We start from the raw sequence: 13,467 nt of genomic DNA on the forward strand, positions 1-13,467 counted from the left end.
GCTTAGAAATGTAGGACTTACAGGAGCACTAACTAAACAAAGATGGTTCTTGAAACACTCTTACATGTTGCATTCGTCATTTTCAGTTGTGTGAAGGCTATCCATACAAGGGTAGTCTAGATGGAATACTTTTAAACATTTCTACAACAAGCCTAATTCAGATGCTAGATAGACCAAGATTCTAGGATTTCACATGTCCTTGCAATGAAATATTGAGACTCCTATTTCAAAGATAAGATTTATAGGCGTGTACGTAACCTAGGTTGCTCAAATTTCACACGAATATCAAAAAGCAGATTAAATTCATATGGTTTTCTATATGAGACAGAAAAAAAACTTTGGATGTGCCACCTTTGTATGTCTGCTTTTACTAAAAGCTAAGTCGCACAATCCATAGTTTGTGGCCTCTGATGCTTAGCAAGTGTCTTTGCTGTTTTTTGTAAGATAGTTTCCAGATCTACAGCATAATTTAAAAGCAATTTATGTAATTGACAAAGTGAGAGATTCACATGCCATATCTTAGACAGTCAAATCTGGCTGACACGCACCCTAATATGACTAAACTCTTCCAGTAGTGCATTAATTTGCTGCATGAAGAATTAATAAAATTCATTATTGAACTAGTTGGAACTAGGGAGGAATGTTACTCTAATCCTTGGCATACATAAATTTCAAATATGTGGATTACAAAGTACTTCACCTTAATTAAATATAGTATAATTATGTCACTGTTTTTGAGCCTTATCATTCACTTGGAAAATAATTTCCACCTATAAACTGACATAGCTAATCCAAAAGTTATACAAATTTGAAAGAAAATACACATAATGTCCACATCAGAAGCAAACAAAAAAGTACTCAGCATCGTCTGACTCTACTACTTCCTGCTCAGAATTTGGAAGTTTCACTTGGTAGGTTTCGATGCTCAGTATCTTTATATTGAAGCACAACTATTCTGATATAAATGACGGAGCATGCATGCTCTTCTTCCATCTAGTCATTTGGAATTTTCTCACAAAATAGCCCTTAACTGTTACAAAACTTGATTTTTATATTCCCAAGAGGAACCCCAATTTCTATTTGAAGAACATTGGGATTATTGTTTCATAGGAAGGCAATCATTATGGTGCCTTTGGCACTTGTGACTTATTTTCTCCATTTACATGTTCCTACATATTGTTAATCCTTCCCTTGTGTACTGAAAAGGCATCTGGCATTAGTCAGTAGTGAAGTAAAGATCTTCTGTTTGTTTCAAAGATATGTTTAAGGCCCCATATCTCTGATGTAGAAAATGCATGATTATTCATTTTTAAAGCCAGTTGTGTAATTTAAGATTGTTTTTCAAAATCGAAACATTAAAATGCATAAAACCAAAGCTTGAAAAGGGAAATTAACTTTTAGATAGCTTTATAATAGCAAAGGATTTCCAACATAATTTTTGTATGAATTGGTGTATTTTATCAGACATATACTCTATCCAGCTTGTTTTTGTATTTTATATAATCACCACAAATATAATTAAAAAACCCTTGTCAGAGTGGGATTTTTACTGGGATCCTGGACAACAATGACATAAAAGTACAATGTCAGAAGTGTAGGAATATCTCTAGGACATCTACAAATGATAAGAAAAATTTCCAAATGCCCTGTACCCAATGGTACACCCAGAAAAGTCCTCCTTTTGATCTTGGTAACTCGCAATGTTTAGAATCCCAGGCTAAACTTCCCCCTGAACATTTCTTGGACTTTTCATGTAGTCTGTTACCTCTAGCACTTTTTATCTGCTTCAACCCTAGTGAAATATTGAATAAACTTGTCTCAAGAACCAGACAAATGATCACCCAGCACTGCCTTAGTTTTAATTTCTGTGCAGTGATTTTTGCAACTTATGGAATTGGAACCAAGGTCAGGACTTGGTCAACTGTTGTCATTTATTTATATCTGACAGGGCTAGAAGGCACACTGAGAACAGCCAACGGATACACTGAATTTAAAAGCTCAGCTAAGGAAATCAGATCTGTAACCATGAAGAAATCAAGAGTCTTGTCATGATTCAAGATACAGATGGAGGTCCACTAAAATTTAAGCTCTATGAGGATAGTTCTATGAGTTCATAGAATTTAAGTTCTATGAGAGCAGATATTTTTGTCTGCTTTATTCACTGCAGTAATTACAGTAGAATATAGTTGGTGCCCAAGAGACATTTGTTTAATGAATGGGTGAATCAATAATATATACAACACGAGAACAAAAAATAGAGCAGGTAGTTAAACAGAAGATGATGGCCAAGAAGAAAGATCAGGAACTAGAAGTCAAACTAGTTGGTAAAATATAAATCAAACAAGCAGTCACACAGACAAGAATAAGAAAACCCCAAAATATGAAAGCAAGATAGTCAATGAAGTACTTGAGCATAATAAAGATGACCTTTTTGGGAGTGCTTTTTTATGTGTAGATATTGCTCTAAGACTTTTACATGTGTTACTTCTTTTTGCCCCTCACATTATGCTACTGTTAGCATGTTACAGAGAGGAAGGTAAGTCACGAGAAGACTCCATCTTGTTTAAAGTCTCTATTTTAGAAAGTGGTAAAGATTATATTTGAGTCAGAGCGTCTGCCCCTGCTATACTGCCTCCCTTTGGACCCCCTGAATATAATGAATCTTTAACGAAGCCTGGCGTAGGAAGCAGAGAAATGGAAGCACAACAGTAGGAAGAGAGCTTGATTTCTAGCCAAACATCAAGGCCAGCCAGGAAAATTAATAAATCGGATTACTGTCTGGGCAGACACCAAACCTAAGGCTTAGTTGACCCAGGAATTCCTGTTGGAACAACATATTGGGAGCACATGGTAAGATACAGACAGATTATGGGAGCAGGTTGTTTTTGTCTTTTATGTCATACTTCAACCACTTTAATTTTCTTAGTCTAGTAATTTCCATTTTGTGAACATTAAACAATTTGTGGATTACCAAAGATCAGTATTTACATTTTAGTTCCTGATCTGTTGGTTGGTTAAATATATATGATAAAATACTCCTAAAAAGGGAGTAATTGTTTTTCTATTCACTTGCATTTTGTACTTTCTAGGAGCACGTGTGTAATTTGAAAAAGTAGAACAAAAAACCCATACATTTAAGACATATTCTTTACTTAATTAATTGGCCCACTGTGGTGAACTTGGATTGTTGAACCATTGGATGAAATCAGATGGCCACAGAAATGTAATCTGAAGAGCTGACTTTAAGCTGTAGTAGGGTAACTACCACTCATTCAGTTCTCATTTGTTATCTGTATATTAATCAGTGCAGGTTTTCTCACGCTTGGCACTGTTGATATTCCGGGTAAGATAATTCTTTGCTGTGGGGGACTGCATTTTAGGATGTTTAGCAGCATCCTGGTTTCCACTCACTAGATGCCAGGAGCAAGCCCCTATAAGAGTGAGGTGCTCAGGGCACAGAATGCAATGTGCTTTCTGATTGTACCTCACCTCACTGTGGTGCCATATGTGACAGATAATGTCAAATGTTCCTTTAAGGGCAAAAAAATTCTACTCACTGAACCACTAAGTTAGAGGAATACGAATAGTTTTATCAACTACATTACAAAATGTATAAATGGGATCTATAACATGAAAGCTTATTTCTCATTCAAATAATAGTCCAAATATGTATCACTTGCCACGAGAGACTTTTTCCAGGTGAACATTCAGAGACCCAGGTTATTTGCACGTTGTGCCTCCGATATATTCCGAGTCTCTTATTTTCTGCTGGTGGAGAGAGAAAGAGAAAAAGGAAAGAAACGCTGTTCTCCTGGCCATTGGAAGGGCAAACACGGGACTTGAAAGCTGTATCTCAGAGGTACCAGACTCTGACTCACATTACATTGGCTACAACTCAGTCACATGGCTATTCCAAGGAGATTTGAAAACTGTAGTCTAGCTGTGTGCCCAGTATAAAGAAGAAACACATATTTAATGAACAGTTTACGCGTACACCCTAGAGAGCACAGAAGCAACGTTTGTGTGAAAAAAAGAGAGAAAGAAGGGGAACGGGAAGAAATATGCCTCCTAAAACTGGAAATGATTCAAAAGCACTTTGATAGAGAAATGAAGAAACAGTTGGAATGCATTCACACAATTGAATATATGCAGCCATAAAAAAATGACCTGTAGCTAAACATGACCTCAGGGATGAACCTTTGGAAGCATCAGGACAAACTAGCAAGTCTTGGAAGTTCACACTATTAAACCTAACTATAAAATGTAAAAACAATCCCCAAATTCTTCAATATACTCGTTAGGCACATGATAAAACTTGAGCAAGAAGCTGGGAGACACAGAATGCAGAATGGCAGTTATCTTTTAAAAAAGACGCAAGGGGGCTGGGGTAGGAGAATGGCACAATGGTAGATGAAAGTTACTGGAAATGGTCAATGCAAGTTATTGGAAATGGTCTTGTTTGAAGGCTGAGTGATGGGCTTAATGTTATGCTTCATATTATTTTCTTAGTAACTTAAGTATACTACTGTTTATGCATAAATAATGCATTACAATAGAAAATATTAATACAAAAAGATCCAAACAGAACAAACACATTAGTATTTATTTAGTATGGAACATTATATATTTTCTGAGCATTTGCCAATGGCAAATTTAACCAAATTGGTAAAGCATTATAACTTGTACTGTTAGTTATTGTTAAAACCTTCTTAAGACAGGACAAAACAGTTAATTTCCAGTATGAATTTCTGGTACTATATTTCAATATAGCTTTAATCACTGTTACTTCGTGATTTATTTTGATTATGGCACATTAATTTTAATATTAAGATTTGTTATTACACTATTTTGAATAATAAGGAGGAAATTGTTTTTCACTCTATTATGTGCTTAAAAATGTGATTTTTTTATTTCAGAGAAGAGGCTTTTACCTCCAATATTTTAAAATTTTAATGCTGTCTAAGGCAAGAGAAAAATACAGAAGTATGCTTTATGTTAAACTCTACTAGTATAATCTACTTAATTTGATGAGGAATGTAAAAAGAAAAAAACTTTATTGAGTCTGCTGTTAAAAATAGCCTATCTATACACTGAAGAGTTAAGTCATATTGGAATGGAAAACCAAGAAATAATCTTTTGGAGCACAAATATAGAGAAATAGCATCAATTTGCCCAGATCAATGTTGTTTGTCTGTGGGCCAATTAGTTGACAAACCCTTATTATATTCAAATATCCTCAATTTAGTAACCAAATTAGAATGTGGGCTTGGATGTTGCCTAAGCTGAGGACTTTCTTTCACCTTCTCGGATCCCTGTCTGATGTATTCTTTCATTTTCAGTTTGGAATCTATTGTTGGTCATAGGTACTGATCACATTCCGGGACCTCGTGGTAAGAAAAAAGGTACAAGAAATTCACTTAATCCTTCTTTTTCCTTTTCTCCTTTAGTATCATAGGATACAGAATCAGAGAAATGTCTTATAATTTAATTGGCAATGGATGATTTGTAAGACTGTATTAATGACTCAATATATGAGAGTATTTTAAAAGAGATTTCACATGAAGTACAAAATACCCACTACATACCCATAAAAATTTAAAAAACAGACTTCTATTCCCGGTAACATTTAGTTATCATTTAGGTTTGAACGTTCAAAGATATGCATATTGTTCAAGCATCCTTTTTTTTTTTTTTTTTTGGTAAGAGTACACACAAAATTTCAAGCAAATAAATTTGCATAGGAATGGTCATGATATTTTGACAAGTTTAGGATGGATAAATATAGAACTGACGCAGAAACTGTGATGCCTGACAGACATTGGTGTTTGCTTCATTATTGTCATGGAAATTGTGTATAAAAATAAATTTGACAAGCTTTGTTATGTTTGGTGCAATTGAAAAAGTTGTTTGTGTAATTCTTTTGATGATTAACTGACTAGAGTTTTAATGATGCCATTGAAGAGAAAAACAATGAAGCATCATTCCTAGCAATTGGTACCGAGAAGCAGAGAAAATGATCCACAGTTTGCAGATTTACCTTGAATACAGCTGTTGGATGAACATAAAATTTGAAGAGTTGGAAGAAAAATGAGATACAGAACCTAGCATTTATAATGAATAACCAAATGTGAGTAATTGCACTCAGTTGAACCAAAACACTTAGATTTCTGAAGCTGACTCATCATTTTAATAATTTCCTTTTAAAAGCTGTTTTACGCCTAATAAATTCATATAACATCAAAGTGCTTTAAAACACAATCTCTATTTCTTTCATTAGATAAGGAAGAAGTGAAATTTAAAGTAAAATGTTCCCTTTAAAAAATCTATTTTTGCATGATATAGTGATTACCCCACTCTTCATTCTGACTGTCTGGGTTCATGATTTGGCTCTCCCTGGTGGCAACTGTGTACTCATAAAGTAGTCTTTGGAGAAAAATTTGGTTCACAGAAAAAATATTTGCCAAAGAGAAAGAGCATGAGATTATATGCAGGATGGAGGTTAGACAGAAAAGGAAAATCCTTGATTTCACCCTTGCTGATATGCTAGTTGTTCAGGGCTATGACCCAGAGCCCAGGACCTGTGAATGTAAACTCAACGGACAGAATTCTCCCTGTCAGGGATAACCATGGTATCTGATTTTATCACTTCTACAGGGGAGCAATATTACCAGTACATGCTATTGCCTCTCTCAAAGAAGAAATGGCACTCACAAAACTATTGCGTTTTCCTAGATTTATAAGAAGAAAAGGGAGTACAATCAGGCATTCGTTTGATGTGACTCTCCTTTTTTGTTTTGTGTCTTCTAAACTTCTTAATTTTGATTTCCCCGCTATGCCTAGTGTTTACTGGAACAACTATATTCCATGAAGTAGAAAGAAAGATTCTTATATACTGGGATTTACAAACCCTTACATCTTCTTCTTCTTCTTTTTTTTTTTTTTTTTTCGAGAAACACTAAGAGATAGATAACAACTGGCCATCAAAGAATAAAGTAATACATAAACATTTCACCTGCACTGGGTGAATTTAAGACTTGGGCAGTAGTGAACCAAGCTGTGAGGCATTTAGAATTTTCAGGGTCACATGATGCAGTTGTGTCAGGAGACTATTTACTGGTGAGCAGAGACCCCAAAAATGTAGGCCTTCTGAGCCTTCTAAAATTTGTGTTTATCATTCTATAGACTTTCAACAGTTTTACTGCGTGTGTTTCTACTCTTAAATGTTTTGTTCAGTTTTGCATGTTTTTGAATGCATATAAATGAAATTATGCCATAAATATTCTTTAAATACAGGCTTGTTAAATTAATTGTCTCTAAGATTTGACCATATTGTTCCATTTAGCCATTATTCACTGGTTCTTCTTCTACCTAGTATTCAATTTTTGGATATAACACAATTTATTTATCATTCTTCTGTTTATAGATATTTGAATGTGTTCATTTTTTTCTTAATGCAAACAGTGCTACTTAAACATTGTCACAGTTTTCTCCTGGTTATATACAGGTGGCTGTTTCTAGTTATATACAGTTATTATGGCCTAATATTTGACCCCCACACAAAACAAGAAATTCATTTTACTTGGCAATCAAATAAATCAAAAGTTTCACACACATCAGAAGTAATCCTCATTCAATGCAGTCTCATATTTTTATTCCATTGTATTACATTTATACTCTATACCATGTTATTTTAGGTTGTTAATCTCTGGTGTCTCTCCAAAGGCCACAACCACAAAGCCAAGAGCGTAAAAGTTCTAGTATATTTAACTTGACAAAGGAATTCAGTTGAAGGCTAGTTCACTTTTACACCCATCTATTTCAGATTCTTCTTTTACTGAACATTACTGGACATTAGAAGATTTCCTGCCAGATGGGCATCTTATAAGTATGCTGTATATATACAAATGTATATATACATTTTTACACATACACAAGCACAGGATTATTTGTCGATTTCAGCAGGAGTTTAGTACCAGTCTGCAGTGTGGCTAGAAATGGAAGTCCTCAGGTTTTGGAATCTTAGGAAGTGAGACACATATTGGAATTCTGTATTTCTAGAAGTACTAGATGACCTTGTTTTGGAAAAATTTCCCATTAAAAACAGAGAGAAACTAGACAAAATATAAGAACACATAAAATTATAGCTATTGGTAGAGATTAGAGATCTACCGAGGCATCAAGAAATTAGAACACAATCCCACAGAGTGGCAAAGTCCAAGTTCTCAAGGAGAAGCTCTCTGTGGACATTTGCTACTACTTCCCCTGCCCCTAGTCATTTGCTTACTTAAAAGCAGCAGCTGAAAGGCTGAGAGCAATTCAAATGTAAACATACGGGTAAATGGAAATGGATATTGGCTGTATAAGGCAATGATAAAAGAAGCATTTTGGCAATACATATATCACGTGATAATAATAGCACAAAAGATGGGAGGAAAAAGTGAAATTACAGTAATACAGTCCTTATGTTTTCTCAGAAGTGGTAATAGTATGAATAATATTAGATTTTAACAGGGCAGAAAACACTTTGAAATCACTAGGACAACTCCAAATGGAGATTTAAAGAATATATAGCTTGTATGCTAAACAGGAGAATGGAATTAAGCAATAAAGGGTAGCTACCAAAAACTACATCAATTATTACAGTTATTGGGAAAATAATAAAATATTTTTTCCCCAAGAGCTTGGAAATGAATGAGAATATCTTCTATTACTATTTATTTTCAACATCATGTTCAACATCATATTAGAGGTTTTAGCCAGTGCAATAAAGAAACAAAAGGTATAAAAATGAAAAGGAAGTAGAAAGCTCATTATTTGTGTGACACAACTGTGTAGGTAAAATGTGTAAATGAATCTACATATGAACTTAAAATTAATAAGTATGTTTAGCAAGGTCAGAGAATTCAAGATCAATATTAATTATACTTCTATATACCAGCAATAAAAGCTTATCCACCATGATCAAGTGGGCTTCATCCCTGGGATGCAAGGCTGGTTCAACATTCGCAAATCAATAAACATAATCCAGCATATAAACAGAACCAAAGACAAGAACCACATGATTATCTCAATAGATGCAGAAAAGGCTTTTGACAAAATTCAACAGCCCTTCATGCTAAAAACGCTCAATAAATTCGGTATTGATGGAATGTACCTCAAAATCATAAGAGCTATTTATGACAAACCCACAGCCAATATCATACTGAATGGGCAAAAACTGGAAAAATTCCCTTTGAAAACTGGCACAAGACAGGGATGCCCTCTCTCACCACTCCTATTCAACATAGTGTTGGAAGTTCTGGCTAGGGCAATCAGGCAAGAGAAAGAAATCAAGGGTATTCAGTTAGGAAAAGAAGAAGTCAAATTGTCCCTCTTTGCAGATGACATGATTGTATATTTAGAAAACCCCATTGTCTCAGCCCAAAATCTCCTTAAGCTGATAAGCAACTTCAGCAAAGTCTCAGGATACAAAATTAATGTGCAAAAATCACAAGCATTCTTATACACCAGTAACAGACAAACAGAGAGCCAAATCAGGAATGAACTTCCATTCACAATTGCTTCAAAGAGAATAAAATACCTAGGAATCCAACTTACAAGGGATGTAAAGGACCTCTTCAAGGAGAACTACAAACCACTGCTCAGTGAAATAAAAGAGGACACAAACAAATGGAAGAACATACCATGCTCATGGATAGGAAGAATTAATATCATGAAAATGGCCATACTGCCCAAGGTAATTTATAGATTCAATGCCATCCCCATCAAGCTACCAATGAGTTTCTTCACAGAATTGGAAAAAACTGCTTTAAAGTTCATATGGAACCAAAAAAGACCCCACATTGCCAAGACAATCCTAAGTCAAAAGAACAAAGCTGGAGGCATCACGCTACTTGACTTCAAACTATACTACAAGGCTACAGTAACCAAAACAGCATGGTACTGGTACCAAAACAGAGATATAGACCAATGGAACAGAACAGAGTCCTCAGAAATAATACCACATATCTACAGCCATCTGATCTTTGACAAACCTGAGAGAAACAAGAAATGGGGAAAGGATTCCCTATTTAATAAATGGCGCTGGGAAAATTGGCTAGCCATAAGTAGAAAGCTGAAACTGGATCCTTTCCTTACTCCTTATACGAAAATTAATTCAAGATGGATTAGAGACTTAAATGTTAGACCTAATACCATAAAAATCCTAGAGGAAAACCTAGGTAGTACCATGCAGGACATAGGCATGGGCAAAGACTTCATGTCTAAAACACCAAAAGCAACAGCAGCAAAAGCCAAAATTGACAAATGGGATCTAATTAAACTAAAGAGCTTCTGCACAGCAAAAGAAACTACCATCAGAGTGAACAGGCAACCTACAGAATGGGAGAAAATTTTTGCAATCTACTCATCTGACAAAGGGCTAATATCCAGAACCTACAAAGAACTCCAACAAATTTACAAGAAAAAAACAAACAACCCCATCAAAAAGTGGGCAAAGGATATGAACAGACATTTCTCAAAAGAAGACATTCATACAGCCAACAGACACATGAAAAAATGCTCATCACCACTGGCCATCAGAGAAATGCAAACCAAAACCACAATGAGATACCATCTCACACCAGTTAGAATGGCGATCATTAAAAAGTCAGGAAACAACAGGTGCTGGAGAGGATGTGGAGAAATAGGAACACTTTTACACTGTTGGTGGGATTGTAAACTAGTTCAACCATTATGGAAAACAGTATGGCGATTCCTCAAGGATCTAGAACTAGATGTACCATACGACCCAGCCATCCCATTACTGGGTATATACCCAAAGGATTATAAATTATGCTGCTATAAAGACACATGCACACGTATGTTTATTGCAGCACTATTCACAATAGCAAAGACTTGGAATCAACCCAAATGTCCATCAGTGACAGATTGGATTAAGAAAATGTGGCACATATACACCATGGAATACTATGCAGCCATAAAAAAGGATGAGTTTGTGTCCTTTGTAGGGACATGGATGCAGCTGGAAACCATCATTCTTAGCAAACTATCACAAGAACAGAAAACCAAACACCGCATGTTCTCACTCATAGGTGGGAACTGAACAATGAGATCACTTGGACTCGGGAAGGGGAACATCACACACCGGGGCCTATCATGGGGAGGGGGGAGGGGGGAGAGATTGCATTGGGAGTTATACCTGATGTAAATGACGAGTTGATGGGTGCAGCACACCAATGTGGCACAAGTATACATATGTAACAAACCTGCACGTTATGCACATGTACCCTACAACTTAAAGTATAATTAAAAAAAAAAAAAGTCATACCACTTATAAAAGCATAAAAATTATACCTAATATAAGAAACTTAATGAATATCCACCAAAACGACTAAAATTTAAAATACTGGCCAGGCATGGTGGCACACACCTGTAGTCCCAGCTACTTGGGAGCCTGAAGTAGGACTATCACTTCTGCCTGGAAGGTCGAGGCTGCAGCGAACCATGATCGCACCACTGTACTCCAGCCTGGGGACAGAGCAAGACCTTGTCTCTAAAAAAATAATAAAATAAAATAGGCTGGGAGGGGTGGCTCATGCTTGTAATTCTAGCACTTTGGGAGGACGAGACAGGCGGATCACCTGAGGTCAGGAGTTCGAGACCAGCCTGGCCAACTCTGTCTCTACTAAAAATACAAAAATTAGCCAGGCGTGGTGGTGCGTGCCTGTCATCCCAGCTACTTGGGAGGCTGAGGCAGGAGAATTGCTTGAACCAGGAGGCGGAGACCGTAGTGAGCAGAGATTGTGCCACTGTACTCCAGCCTGGGTGACAGAGCGAGACTCCATCTAAAAGAAAAAACAGAAACTAAAATAAAATAAATAGCAACAATTCTAAGTGTTAGAGAGAATGTGGAGTAATCGGAAGTCTTCTAGCCTGTAGCAAACCCCCCGTTAGTAATCAGGAGTCTTCTAGCCTGTGGCAAACCCCCCGTTAGTAAACAGGCAAAAGAGAGCCTCACGGTTGTTTGCCGAGTGTTTGCAGCAGCGTTATTTGTAATATCCCCAAATTGAAAACAGCCTAAACATCCATCAATAGTAGATGACTGATAATAAACAAATTATGGCATATTCCCAAAATATAACACTAAATCGCCATGAAAATTAACTCACTAGGGCTACCTATAACAATATGCATGAATCTCACAGAATTTTGTTAAAATAGAGTCCTAACACAGATAAATATAGATTTTTTGATTCCATTTTATAAAAGTTAGCAAAATTGATCTCTGTAGATAGGAGTCAAGATAATTCTTAACATGGAGGAGGAAGGCTAGAGATAATAACTGAGTGAGGACATCAGAGCGACTTCTAAGGTCCTAGTAATATTCTATTTCTTAATCTAGGCCGATATGGGAAAGGCTAGAAATGAATTTTTATTCATAATCTTTATTTTTCACTCCTCTCTCTGAGCCCTTTGTCATATGACTTTAGAGTTTCTCTGATAAAGGCAGAATATAGCTCCCTATATGACCTGTTTTGGTTAATAGAATGAGGCAGAAATGAACGTATGTCTGTTCAAAGCCTAGGCTTCAAAGGCCCTTATACATTTTTATTTTTTTATTTCATTTTAAATTTTTGTGGGTACATACTAGATGTTTAAATATCTCATGAGGTACGTGAGATGTGTTGATAGAGGCAGGCAGTGTATAATAATCACATTATGGGAAATGGGGTATGCATCTCCTTAAGCATTTATTTTCTGTGTTACAAAAGTCTGCAATGCTTCACGAATTTGTGCAGAGGCTATGCTAATCTCCATATCATTTCAATTTTAGTGTATATGCTGCTGAAGTAAGCACCCTCATGCATTTCTATCTGCTTTTTAGTGTTTCTGCAATCACTGTGAATAGAACATGTCTGTGTTAGCCTCCCAAAAGGAGGATGGATGGGCTGTAGAGGAGAGACATACCAGATGTCTTACTTTGGTTGTGTTGTTATAACAAAATACTTTAAACGAGCTAATTTATAGAGAACAGAAACGTATTTTTCATGGAGGCTGGAACCCATGATCAAGGCACCAGCAGGTTCAGATCTAGTAACGGCCCAATCTCTGCTTCCAAGTTGGTGCCTCGTTGCTGCATCCTCTGAAGAAGAGGAAGGTTGTGTCCTCACCAAGCAGAAGAGGTGGAAGGCACAGAAGGGCAAAAGAGAGAGGGGCAAACTCCCTTCACGGAGTCCTTCCATAATGACATTAATCCATTCATGAGGGCAGAACCCTCATGACCTAAACACCTCCCCAAAGACCCGTCCTCCCAATACTTGCCTTGAGGATTATGTTTCCAACACACAAAGTGTAGGGGATACATTCAGGTCACAACACCAGGTAAGCTGCCCCAGCCAAATGCAGCCTCGAGCGAGTCCCTGTTGGTATTTGTAAATGCACAAGTAAGCAGCTAACTGCAAACAC

General features: G+C 36.4%; 1 pseudogene; it reads right to left on the bottom strand.

Moving 5' to 3' along the window:
- Positions 1-12,768: 12,768 nt before the first annotated feature.
- On the bottom strand, positions 12,769-12,859 carry LOC112619884 (annotated as a pseudogene).
- Between the last annotated feature and the right edge of the window lie 608 nt (positions 12,860-13,467).

Source organism: Theropithecus gelada, chromosome 2 (assembly GCF_003255815.1).
Source record: "Theropithecus gelada isolate Dixy chromosome 2, Tgel_1.0, whole genome shotgun sequence".
Taxonomy (NCBI): domain Eukaryota; kingdom Metazoa; phylum Chordata; class Mammalia; order Primates; family Cercopithecidae; genus Theropithecus; species Theropithecus gelada.